This window comes from Rhinopithecus roxellana, chromosome 21 (genome assembly GCF_007565055.1).
Source record: "Rhinopithecus roxellana isolate Shanxi Qingling chromosome 21, ASM756505v1, whole genome shotgun sequence".
NCBI classification, from domain to species: domain Eukaryota; kingdom Metazoa; phylum Chordata; class Mammalia; order Primates; family Cercopithecidae; genus Rhinopithecus; species Rhinopithecus roxellana.
Window position 1 is genome coordinate 64,147,750 of NC_044569.1, and position 11,388 is coordinate 64,159,137.

The following is an 11,388-nucleotide window of genomic DNA, read 5'->3' on the forward strand; positions in this document are numbered from 1 at the left end:
AAAATTATCAATCTTTTTGCTTTTAAAGCTTATCGACTCGTTCTAATCCAAGAAACTTAAAAAACAACAGAATTTGGGTGATTCGGACTGAACTGATTGGGGTGGGGCACAGGAATCAGTATCCTTTAAACAGTCCTCACATTTGCCCTGCCCCTGGATACCCCTTTACCTGATGAAATCCTGTTTACCCTCCAGGACTCATCTGCATATCATTTCCTCAAGGACATCTTCCTGAAGACTTTGATCTAAATCAAGTGCCCTCATAGCTACCTGTTTCCTTTCTTAGAGCATTGATCTTATCCCTAATTCAGAGTTTCTGACCCTCAGCACCACTGACATTTTGGGCTGTATATAACTTTGTTGTGGGGACCTGTCCTGTGCCTTGTGGGATATTTTGCAGCGTCCCTGGACTCTGCTCACTGGATGCCAGAAGCACCTCATCCCCAGATATGGCAACAGAAACTGTCTCCAAACATCGCCAAATGGCCCCAGGAGGGAACCGCTACCCCTCGTTCCATTAGAACCACTGCTCTAACTCACAGTTATTTTACATGTAGTCTGTCTCTTCCCCTATACTCTAAACTCCAGCAGGGTGCTTGCTTTGGCAACACATATATATCAAAATTGGAATGATACAGAGATTAGCATGGCCCCTGTGCAAAGATGACACACATTTGTGCAGCATTCTATTAAAAAAAAAAACAAAAACGCAAAGCCATCAGAAGAGCTTTCCTCTCTCCTAGATTCCCAAGGACATACCCCAATGCCTAGGCACATCTCAGATGCTGGACAAGAATTTGTTGAATAAATGAATGAATGAGATGGCTAAGCCAGGATTTCAGAGCTCTAATGAGGGTGAAGACCACAGGTGTCAATAGCGGAGAAGAAAAGGAAGGAATACATCTGAGCCACATTTAGAGAGCAGAAATTAAATTTTATGGGAACACAGTTACATCCATTCATTTGCATATAATCTATGGCTGCTTTTTGTGTTACAGAAGGCAGAGCTGAGTAGTTGCAACAGAGACCACATGGCTCACGAAGCTTTAAATATTTACTGTTGGACCCTTCACAAAGTTTGTTGACCCCCTTTTTAGAGATTGTGTTTAGAATATAAATCCTAAGTAAACTATTATGAAAGTAGCTACATGACTTTGATTATTTGCAAAACAGATTTCCATTTTTAAAAATTTTACCATTGCCCTATTTCTCACATACATGAGAAATTTGTAGGCACAAAAATGCACAAACATGCATTGCAGAGACGTTCTTTCCTGATAAATATTTTATCCTGTTATTGGATTTTTTTTTTTGAGGGAATTTGAATGCACTGCACTCCTCTTTTCCTAGAAGGTCAGAACTTCTTCTTCTTCTTTTTTTCTTTAAATTTCAATCTTCTAGTTTTCTAAAGATTTTGTTGGGAACAAAGGAAAATTAAGAAAAAGGGTCTCAGTCCTCTGTGTAAAAAACTATTTTTTTAATAGCTTTTGTCACACTAAAGACACAAATCTGTTTTTTCTGCAGTTGCTGACAGAATATATAAATTCTGTCTTGAAGATTGTGTGAAGCTTTTATAGTTCATTCACTGATTCATTCAACAAGCATTAAGAAATGGCTTCTGAGCACTAGTGCCTGCGAATGTAGAGCTGTATAAAATGCATTCTTTGCTGGTAGCCTACCAGCAGCGACAGACAGGAAAAAATTACCTGGAAGACAGCCTTGTTTGTGCTAAAATAAGGTGAAAATGGGAGTGCAGGGAAGGTACAATCAAGGCTGCTTTACAGAATGGAAGGAAGCATAGGCTTTGTATCTTAAATTATACTTTTACTTCTTGTTAATAGATACTAAGGCGCCAGTATCCTTGGTTAGAAGAAGTTTTACCCCCAAATCTAAAACTCAAATGTAGCATCAACTATAAGAATCATCTTTAATTTAATTATTTTCCATCAATCCTCTCCAGATTAGCATGAAATATAAGAATCAAGTTTTGTTTGATCATTTCCTGAAAATCCTCTCCTAACTGCTGCTGTTAGTACAGGTGATGTCCCTTAGAATTGAACTCTGCGTACAACGTGGAACATCTGGGTGCTCAGGAGAAGACTATGGGACTCAGTACAGTTCTGGGGAATCAAGGGTGTCTGCATCTGAGTTCACATATAACCAAGGTCTCTTCAGGAAGGGTACCTGAGGTTTGTTTCCTTTACTAAGTATCTCTTAGGTTCCAGCCCGCTGAGCTGGCCTCTTTTCCCAGACAGTATTATTTTCATGGGGAGTGAAATAAGGTCTGAAGCAGTGTTTCTGTCCTCGAATGTTGCTGTGTATTAGAATTACCTAGTGAGCTTTGAGTCCCGATACCAGGCTACTTCCCAGACAAATTACAGTACAACATGGTATCTGAGGGCAGGGCCCAGACAGCTGTAGTTTTTAAGCTCCTTAAGTGACTCCAATGTGCAGCCAAGTTTGAAATGGCTGCTATAAATCAACAACTCTGAAATGTTAGCTTGCCTTAGAAGTTCCCACCGGGCCTGTGAAACAGATTGCTGGGCTCCAGCCCCAAAGTTTCTGATCCAGTGGGTGTGGGGCAGCTGGGGAATTTGCATTTCTAATAAGTTCCCATGTGATGCTGCTGTGCTGGTCTGAGGACACTTTGAGAACCACTGCTTTAAACTGAAGTAATGAGAAGGAATGGTTGTGGGAGAATAGCGGTTCATCCTACTTCTTCACTAAGTTGGTGCAGTCTGCTTTTTGAAGAAGAAGAAGAGTGGATAGGGTCAGACTGGAGATGTTACTGCAGTAGTTACTTTGTGCTTTTAAGACATTCTTGGAATGATATATAACCCATCTTTAGAATGCCCTTGCCCTATTTGGGAAAACACAGCACTTTTCAGGGTCTCTCACTTTGCCTCTCCCACTCCCCCTTTCTGTCTCTCTCTCTCTCTCTTTCTCTCTCTCCCTTCTTAGAAAAGTCTTGAGAAGGGAACTTTGTTAAAATACTAAAGAGCATCTAAGGGAATCAGTTGCATTCAAAACACTTTTAATGTTAGAGGAAATTTGACATGTGAAAAGGTTTTTGTGAAAAGCAATCTTAAATGATGTAGGTATTTCCAATGAATTTTTTTTTTTTTAGCCCTGTAGGAAAAACTTGTAGCTAATAGCACAAAGACTCATTCCACATGAAATAACAGTGAGTTCAAAAGTAACAGTAAATGCAATACAAATCATTAAACATATTTTAACTGTCTATATTGACGTCAGCAAAGAGCAGCATGCCCACACCTTAATTACCTTAAGCATTTATGAAGCAGCCTCATACCACCCCAGACTCATTTCTCCTTCAGCCCACCTCTTACGTGATGTAAAACCAGATATTTATATCCATTCTAAATACCCCTTCAAGCACTTCATATTCAACTGAGGGAATACTCTTCTTGCTAGTCATGATTATTTAGCATCTTCTATTTATATATGCCATTTAATGAGTGAAAATTTCCCAGTGGCTGTGAAATTCTAGAAGGTAAATCAGAACACAGGACACATTCACTAGTAGATAATTACAGGCCCTGGAGGATTGATAACAACACAGATATTTTAGGAAGGAAGTGATAAGTCAATTAGGCAAAATCTACGGAAGTAAAATGGCGAGCTGTCCAGCGTGCTCTGAATTTTGAGTCCTCATCCTCTGAAAACCCAAGAGCTCTTTGATATGATGTTTTCTTTTTCCTTATTTAAAGAAGTACTTTATTTTTTAAGAGCATTTTTAGGTTCACAGCAAAATCAAGAGGAAGGTACAGAGATTTCACACGTATCCTTTGTCCCCATGCAAGCACAGCCTCCCCCATTACCAACACCCCCAACCAGAGTGGCACGCTTGTAACAATCCTTGAGCCTACATTGCCACATCATTGTCACCCAAAGTCCATAGTTTACATTAGGGTTCCCTCCTGGTGTTTCACATCCTATGGTTTGAACAAATGTATAAAGACGTGTATCCACCATTGTAGTATCACTGATTTTTTTTTTTTTTTTTTTTTGAGATGGAGTTTCGCTCTTGTTGCCCAGGCTGGAGTGCAATGGTATGATCTCGGCTCACTGTAACCTCTGCCTCCGAGGTTCAAGTGATTCTCCTGCCTCAATCTCCCTGGCAGCTGGGATTACAGGCATATGCCACCATGCCCAGCTAATTTTGTATTTTTAGTAGAGACAGGTTTCTCCATGTTGGTCAGGCTGGTCTCAAACTCCCGACCTCAGGTAATCAGCCCGCCTTGGCCTCCCAAAGTGCTGGGATTATAGGTGTGAGCCACTGCCCCTGGCCCTGACAATCAATGATCTTTTTACTGTCTCCATAGTTTTGCCTTTTCCATACTGTCATCTAGTTGGAATAATACAGTGCACGTTGCCTTTGCAGATTCTTTTCCTTAGTAATAGGCATTTAAGTTCCTTCCATGTCTTTCCACAGCTTGATAGCTCATTCTTTTTAGGGCTGAATCATATCCCATCATCTAAATGTACTTCCTTTCATTTTTTTTTTATTCCTTCAAATGATTAATCTTTCTTTCCACTCTCTTTTGCCTGTTTATACAATCCAAGGACACTTAAAAACTCCTTGCTATAAGAGATTATTCTTGTATGACTAAGAGTTTATAAATGATCCAGAGTTGTAGAGAGTAATCTGTTTTAAGAAGAAGTAGAAAGAAGGGGCAGAAAGAAGACATGCTTTGGAGTTGCCTTTTAGCAATTCTGGCAGGTTGAATGTGAAAGCTAACATAGACCCTTGCAAAGCTCTCATGACTACTAACAGGGAAAATACAGAAGCGAGTCTGCTACTGAGTGGGTTCTTAGTCCGTAAATGTTGTTTCCTTCACTTTCAATTCCTTGAAGAGTTTATTTCCTTTAGCAAATATTTACTTAGAGACTTCTCTGTGGCTTGTTTTGGGAATACAGATATGTGAAAGATAGTTCCTTCTTCTGGAGGACTTCATAGTGTAAAAGAAAGGTAGAAAAATAAACAGGCACCCGGGAGCGATGGCTCACACCTGTAATCCCAGCAGTTTGGGAGGCTGAGGTGAGTGGATCACAAAGTCAGGAGATCAAGATCAGCCTGACTAACATGATGAAACCCCATCTCCACTAAAAGTACAAAAGTTGGTCGGGCATGGTGGCATGCGCCTGTAGTCCCAGCTACTCGGGAAGCTGAGGCAGGAGAACTGTTTGGACCTGGGATGTGGAGGTTGCAGTGAGCTGAGATCATGCCACTGCACTCCAGCCTGGTGACAGAATGAGACTGTGTCTCAAAAAACAAACAAACAAACAAACAAACAAACAACAAAAAAACTTATACTGATTGAAAAACTTACTGTGACATTAGTAAAGCTGGAGTCTGGGGAAAAATGCAAGGCTCAAAAAGTTCAATTTAACAACAATTTATTGAACATCTACTATGTTTTATATATTTTTCTTTGTTCTTGAGATGTATTTGTTACCATTAATAATAACAACAACCACAATGAACCAAAAAGATCCCTGCCTGAGGAACCAGGGCAGGGTATGTGTGTATGTGTACAGAACAGTAAACATCATAAGTTATATGACATTTATAAGTAAAATGCATGTTACTTTAGAGGGTAATAAGTAATAATGATAAGCTGCAGAAGAGAAACGATCAGGGTAAGTAGGATGGGTCAGGCTGGGGTAGGCAGTTTACAATTTCAAATAGGGTAGTCAGAGTAAGCACAGTTGGCCTTTGAACAACATGGGTTTGAACTGTGTGGGTCCACTTACATGTGATTTTTTTTTTCAATAAATACATTGGAAAGTTTTTTGGAGATTTGTGACTATTTGAAAAAACTTGCAGATGAACCAAATAGCCTGGAAACACTGAAAAAATTAGGAAAAAGGTATGTCATGACTGCGTAAAGTTTATGTAGATATTAGTCTATCACTTACTATCATAAAGTATACACAAGTCTTATAAAGGTAAACATTTATCAAAAAGTGAACACATAGACCGTATGTGGCATCATTCATAGTAGAGAGAAATGTAAATGAATGTAAAGATGCAGGATGGAATCATAACTGCATGAAATTAACTGTAGCACACACTGCACAACTGTGGTAATTTTGTAGCCACCTCTTGTTGCTATTTCATGAGCTTAAGTGTTGTGAGTATCTGCTTAAAACTGTGTGACCCTAATCATCTCTGTGTGAGCAGTTAATCTCTCCAGTACATTGTGTATGGAAGTAAAAAGTGATGTCTCAAGGTTCTGGCACATTGTGTTTATTGCAATACCATAAACCTTGAATAACATCATGGGGCTCATACAAAGTACCACCAGTGATGCTGGGAGTGCTGCTGATATGCAGAGAAACGTCAGACACGTCTTGTAAACAGGAAACATATTTATGGTATCAATGAATGCAGTATGGTATTGTGAATATATTTCTTCTTCCTTATGATTGTCTTAATAATATTTTCTTTTCTGTCGTTTGTTGTACGAGTACAGTCTCTTAATATATATAACATTAAAAAATTGTGTTAATTGGTTGTTTATGCTGTTGATAAGGCTCCCAGTCAACAGTAGGCTATTAGTAATTAAGTTTATCAGGAGCCAAAGTTATACATGGAGTTCTGACTGCATGGGTTGGCACCCCAGCCCCTGCATTGTTCAACTGTGGTCCTCATTGAGAAGATGATCTTTAAGCAAAGACTCAAAGGAAGTAAAGAAATTTACTAGGCTAAGTTTAGAACAGACTGTTCCAAGAAGAAGGGATTTGTTGAGTGTGACTGGAGTATTCTAGGAAAAGCTGAAAGGCCAATATGGCTGGAGAAAGAACAAGAGAGAAAGAAGAAAACTGAGGTCGGGAAAGGGAACAAGGCAGACAGAGATCATATAGGGCCTTAAAGATTGAAGAAAAATCAGTGTAACGTATGACGTAGTTTTCTTTTTTTTTTTTTTTTTTTTTTTTTTTTTTTATACTTTAAGTTCTAGGGTACATGTGCATAACGTGCAGGTTTGTTACATATGTATACTTATGCCATGTTGGTGTGCTGCACCCATCAACTCGTCAGCACCCATCAATTCATCATTTATATCTTGTATAACTCCCCAATGCAAGCCCTCCCTCCTCCCCCCTCCCCCCTCCCCATGATAGGCCCCTGTGCGTGATGTTCCCCTTCCCGAGTCCAAGTGATCTCATTGTTCAGTTCCCACCTATGAGTGAGAACATGCGGTGTTTGGTTTTCTGTTCTTGTGATAGTTTGCTAAGAATGATGGTTTCCAGCTGCATCCATGTCCCTACAAAGGACGCAAACTCATCCTTTTTTATGGCTGCATAGTATTCCATGGTGTATATGTGCCACATTTTCTTAATCCAGTCTGTCACAGATGGACATTTGGGTTGATTCCAAGTCTTTGCTATTGTGAATAGTGCCGCAATAAACATACGTGTACATGTGTCTTTGTAGTAGAATAATTTATAATCCTTTGGGTATATACCCAGTAGTGGGATGGCTGGGTCATATGGTACATCTAGTTCTAGATCCTTGAGGAATTGCCATACTGTTTTCCATAATGGTTGAACTAGTTTACAATCCCACCAACAGTGTAAAAGTGTTCCTATTTCTCCACATCCTCTCCAACACCTGTTGTTTCCTGACTTCTTAATGATTGCATTCTAACTGGTGTGAGATGGTATCTCATTGTGGTTTTGATTTGCATTTCTCTGATGGCGAGTGATGATGAGCATTTTTTCATGTGTCTGTTGGCTGTATGAATATCTTCTTTTGAGAAATGTCTGTTCATATCCTTTCCCCACTTTTTGATGGGGTTGTTTGTTTTTTTCTCATATATTTGTTTGAGTTCTTTGTAGATTCTGGATATTAGCCCTTTGTCAGATGAGTAGGTTGCAAAAATTTTCTCCCATTCTGTAGGTTGCCTGTTCACTCTGATGGTAGTTTCTTTTGCTGTGCAAAAGCTCTTTAGTTTAATTAGATCCCATTTGTCAATTTTTGCTTTTGCTGCCGTTGCTTTTGGTGTTTTAGACATGAAGTCCTTACCCATGCCTATGTCCTGAATGGTACTACCTAGATTTTCTTCTAGGGTTTTTATGGTATTAGGTCTAACATTTAAGTCTCTAATCCATCTTGAATTAATCTTCGTATAAGGGGTAAGGAAAGGATCCAGTTTCAGCTTTCTACTTATGGCTAGCCAATTTTCCCAGCACCATTTATTAAATAGGGAATCCTTTCCCCATTTCTTTTTTCTCTCAGGTTTGTCAAAGATCAGATGGCTGTAGATGTGTGGTATTATTTCTGAGGACTCTGTTCTGTTCCATTGGTCTATATCTCTGTTTTGGTACCAGTACCATGCTGTTTTGGTTACTGTAGCCTTGTAGTATAGTTTGAAGTCAGGTAGCGTGACGCCTCCAGCTTTGTCCTTTTGACTTAGGATTGTCTTGGCAATGCGGGCTCTTTTTTGGTTCCATATGAACTTTAAAGCAGTTTTTTCCAATTCTGTGAAGAAACTCATTGGTAGCTTGATGGGGATGGCATTGAATCTATAAATAACCTTGGGCAGTATGGCCATTTTCACGATATTGATTCTTCCTATCCATGAGCATGGTATGTTCTTCCATTTGTTTGTGTCCTCTTTTATTTCACTGAGCAGTGGTTTGTAGTTCTCCTTGAAGAGGTCCTTTACATCCCTTGTAAGCTGGATTCCTAGGTATTTTATTCTCTTTGAAGCAATTGTGAATGGAAGTTCATTCCTGATTTGGCTCTCTGCTTGTCTGTTACTGGTGTATAAGAATGCTTGTGATTTTTGCACATTAATTTTGTATCCTGAGACTTTGCTGAAGTTGCTTATCAGCTTAAGGAGATTTTGGGCTGAGACGATGGGGTTTTCTAAATATACAATCATGTCATCTGCAAACAGGGACAATTTGACTTCTTCTTTTCCTAACTGGATACCCTTGATTTCTTTCTCTTGCCTGATTGCCCTAGCCAGAACTTCCAACACTATGTTGAATAGGAGTGGTGAGAGAGGGCATCCCTGTCTTGTGCCAGTTTTCAAAGGGAATTTTTCCAGTTTTTGCCCATTCAGTATGATATTAGCTGTGGGTTTGTCATAAATAGCTCTTATTATTTTGAGGTACGTTCCATCAATACCGAATTTATTGAGCGTTTTTAGCATGAAGGGCTGTTGAATTTTGTCAAAAGCCTTTTCTGCATCTATTGAGACAATCATGTGGTTCTTGTCTTTGGTTCTGTTTATATGCTGGATTACGTTTATTGATTTGCGAATGTTGAACCAGCCTTGCATCCCAGGGATGAAGCCCACTTGATCATGGTGGATAAGCTTTTTGATGTGCTGCTGAATCCGGTTTGCCAGTATTTTATTGAGAATTTTTGCATCAATGTTCATCAGGGATATTGGTCTAAAATTCTCTTTTTTTGATGTGTCTCTGCCAGGCTTTGGTATCAGGATGATGTTGGCCTCATAAAATGAGTTAGGGAGGATTCCCTCTTTTTCTATTGATTGGAATAGTTTCAGAAGGAATGGTACCAGCTCCTCCTTGTACCTCTGGTAGAATTCAGCTGTGAATCCATCTGGTCCTGGACTTTTTTTGGTGGGTAGGCTGTTAATTGTTGCCTCAATTTCAGAGCCTACTATTGGTCTATTCAGGGATTCAACTTCTTCCTGGTTTAGCCTTGGGAGAGTGTAAGTGTCCAGGAATTTATCCATTTCTTCTAGATTTTCTAGTTGATTTGCGTAGAGGCGTTTATAGTATTCTCTGATGGTAGTTTGTATTTCTGTGGGGTCAGTGGTGATATCCCCTTTATCATTTTTTATTGCATCTATTTGATTCCTCTCTCTTTTCTTCTTTATTAGCCTTGCTAGCGGTCTGTCAATTTTGTTGATCTTTTCAAAAAACCAACTCCTGGATTCATTGATTTTTTGGAGGGTTTTTTGTGTCTCTATCTCCTTCAGTTCTGCTCTGATCTTAGTTATTTCTTGCCTTCTGCTAGCTTTTGAATGTGTTTGCTCTTGCCTCTCTAGTTCTTTTAATTGTGATGTTAGAGTGTCAATTTTAGATCTTTCCTGCTTTCTCTTGTGGGCATTTAGTGCTATAAATTTCCCTCTACACACTGCTTTAAATGTGTCCCAGAGATTCTGGTATGTTGTATCTTTGTTCTCATTGGTTTCAAAGAACATCTTTATTTCCGCTTTCATTTCGTTATGTACCCAGTAGTCATTCAGGAGCAGGTTGTTCAGTTTCCATGTAGTTGAGCGGTTTTGATTGAGTTTCTTAGTCCTGAGTTCTAGTTTGATTGCACTGTGGTCTGAGAGACAGTTTGTTATAATTTCTGTTCTTTTACATTTGCTGAGGAGTGCTTTACTTCCAATTATGTGGTCAATTTTGGAATAAGTGCGATGTGGTGCTGAGAAGAATGTATATTCTGTTGATTTGGGGTGGAGAGTTCTATAGATGTCTATTAGGTCCGCTTGGTGCAGAGATGAGTTCAATTCCTGGATATCCTTGTTAACTTTCTGTCTCGTTGATCTGTCTAATGTTGACAGTGGAGTGTTGAAGTCTCCCATTATTATTGTATGGGAGTCTAAGTCTCTTTGTAAGTCTCTAAGGACTTGCTTTATGAATCTGGGTGCTCCTGTATTGGGTGCATATATATTTAGGAGAGTTAGCTCTTCCTGTTGAATTGATCCCTTTACCATTATGTAATGGCCTTCTTTGTCTCTTTTGATCTTTGATGGTTTAAAGTCTGTTTTATCAGAGACAAGGATTGCAACCCCTGCTTTTTTTTGTTCTCCATTTGCTTGGTAGATCTTCCTCCATCCCTTTATTTTGAGCCTATGTATGTCTCTGCATGTGAGATGGGTCTCCTGAATACAGCAGACTGATGGGTCTTGACTCTTTATCCAGTTTGCCAGTCTGTGTCTTTTAATTGGAGCATTTAGTCCATGTAACATTTAAGGTTAATATTGTTATGTGTGAACTTGATCCTGCCATTATGATATTAACTGGTTATTTTGCTCGTTAGTCGATGCAGTTTCTTCCTAGCCTCGATGGTCTTTACATTTTGGCATGTTTTTGTGATGGCTGGTACCGGTTGTTCGTTTCCATGTTTAGGGCTTCCTTCAGGGTCTCTTGTAAGGCAGGCCTGGTGGTGACAAAATCTCTAAGCATTTGCTTATCTGTAAAGGATTTTATTTCTCCTTCACTTATGAAACTTAGTTTGGCTGGATATGAAATTCTAGGTTTAAAATTCTTTTCTTTAAGAACGTTGAATATTGGCCCCCACTCTCTTCTGGCTTGTAGAGTTTCTGCCGAGAGATCTGCTGTTATTCTGATGGGCTTCCCTTTGTGGGTTAC

General features: G+C 39.3%; 1 pseudogene; it reads left to right on the top strand.

Annotated features, from left to right (window-relative positions):
* The first annotated feature begins 592 nt into the window (after positions 1–592).
* Positions 593–691, top strand: LOC115895631 (annotated as a pseudogene).
* Positions 692–11,388: the final 10,697 nt, after the last annotated feature.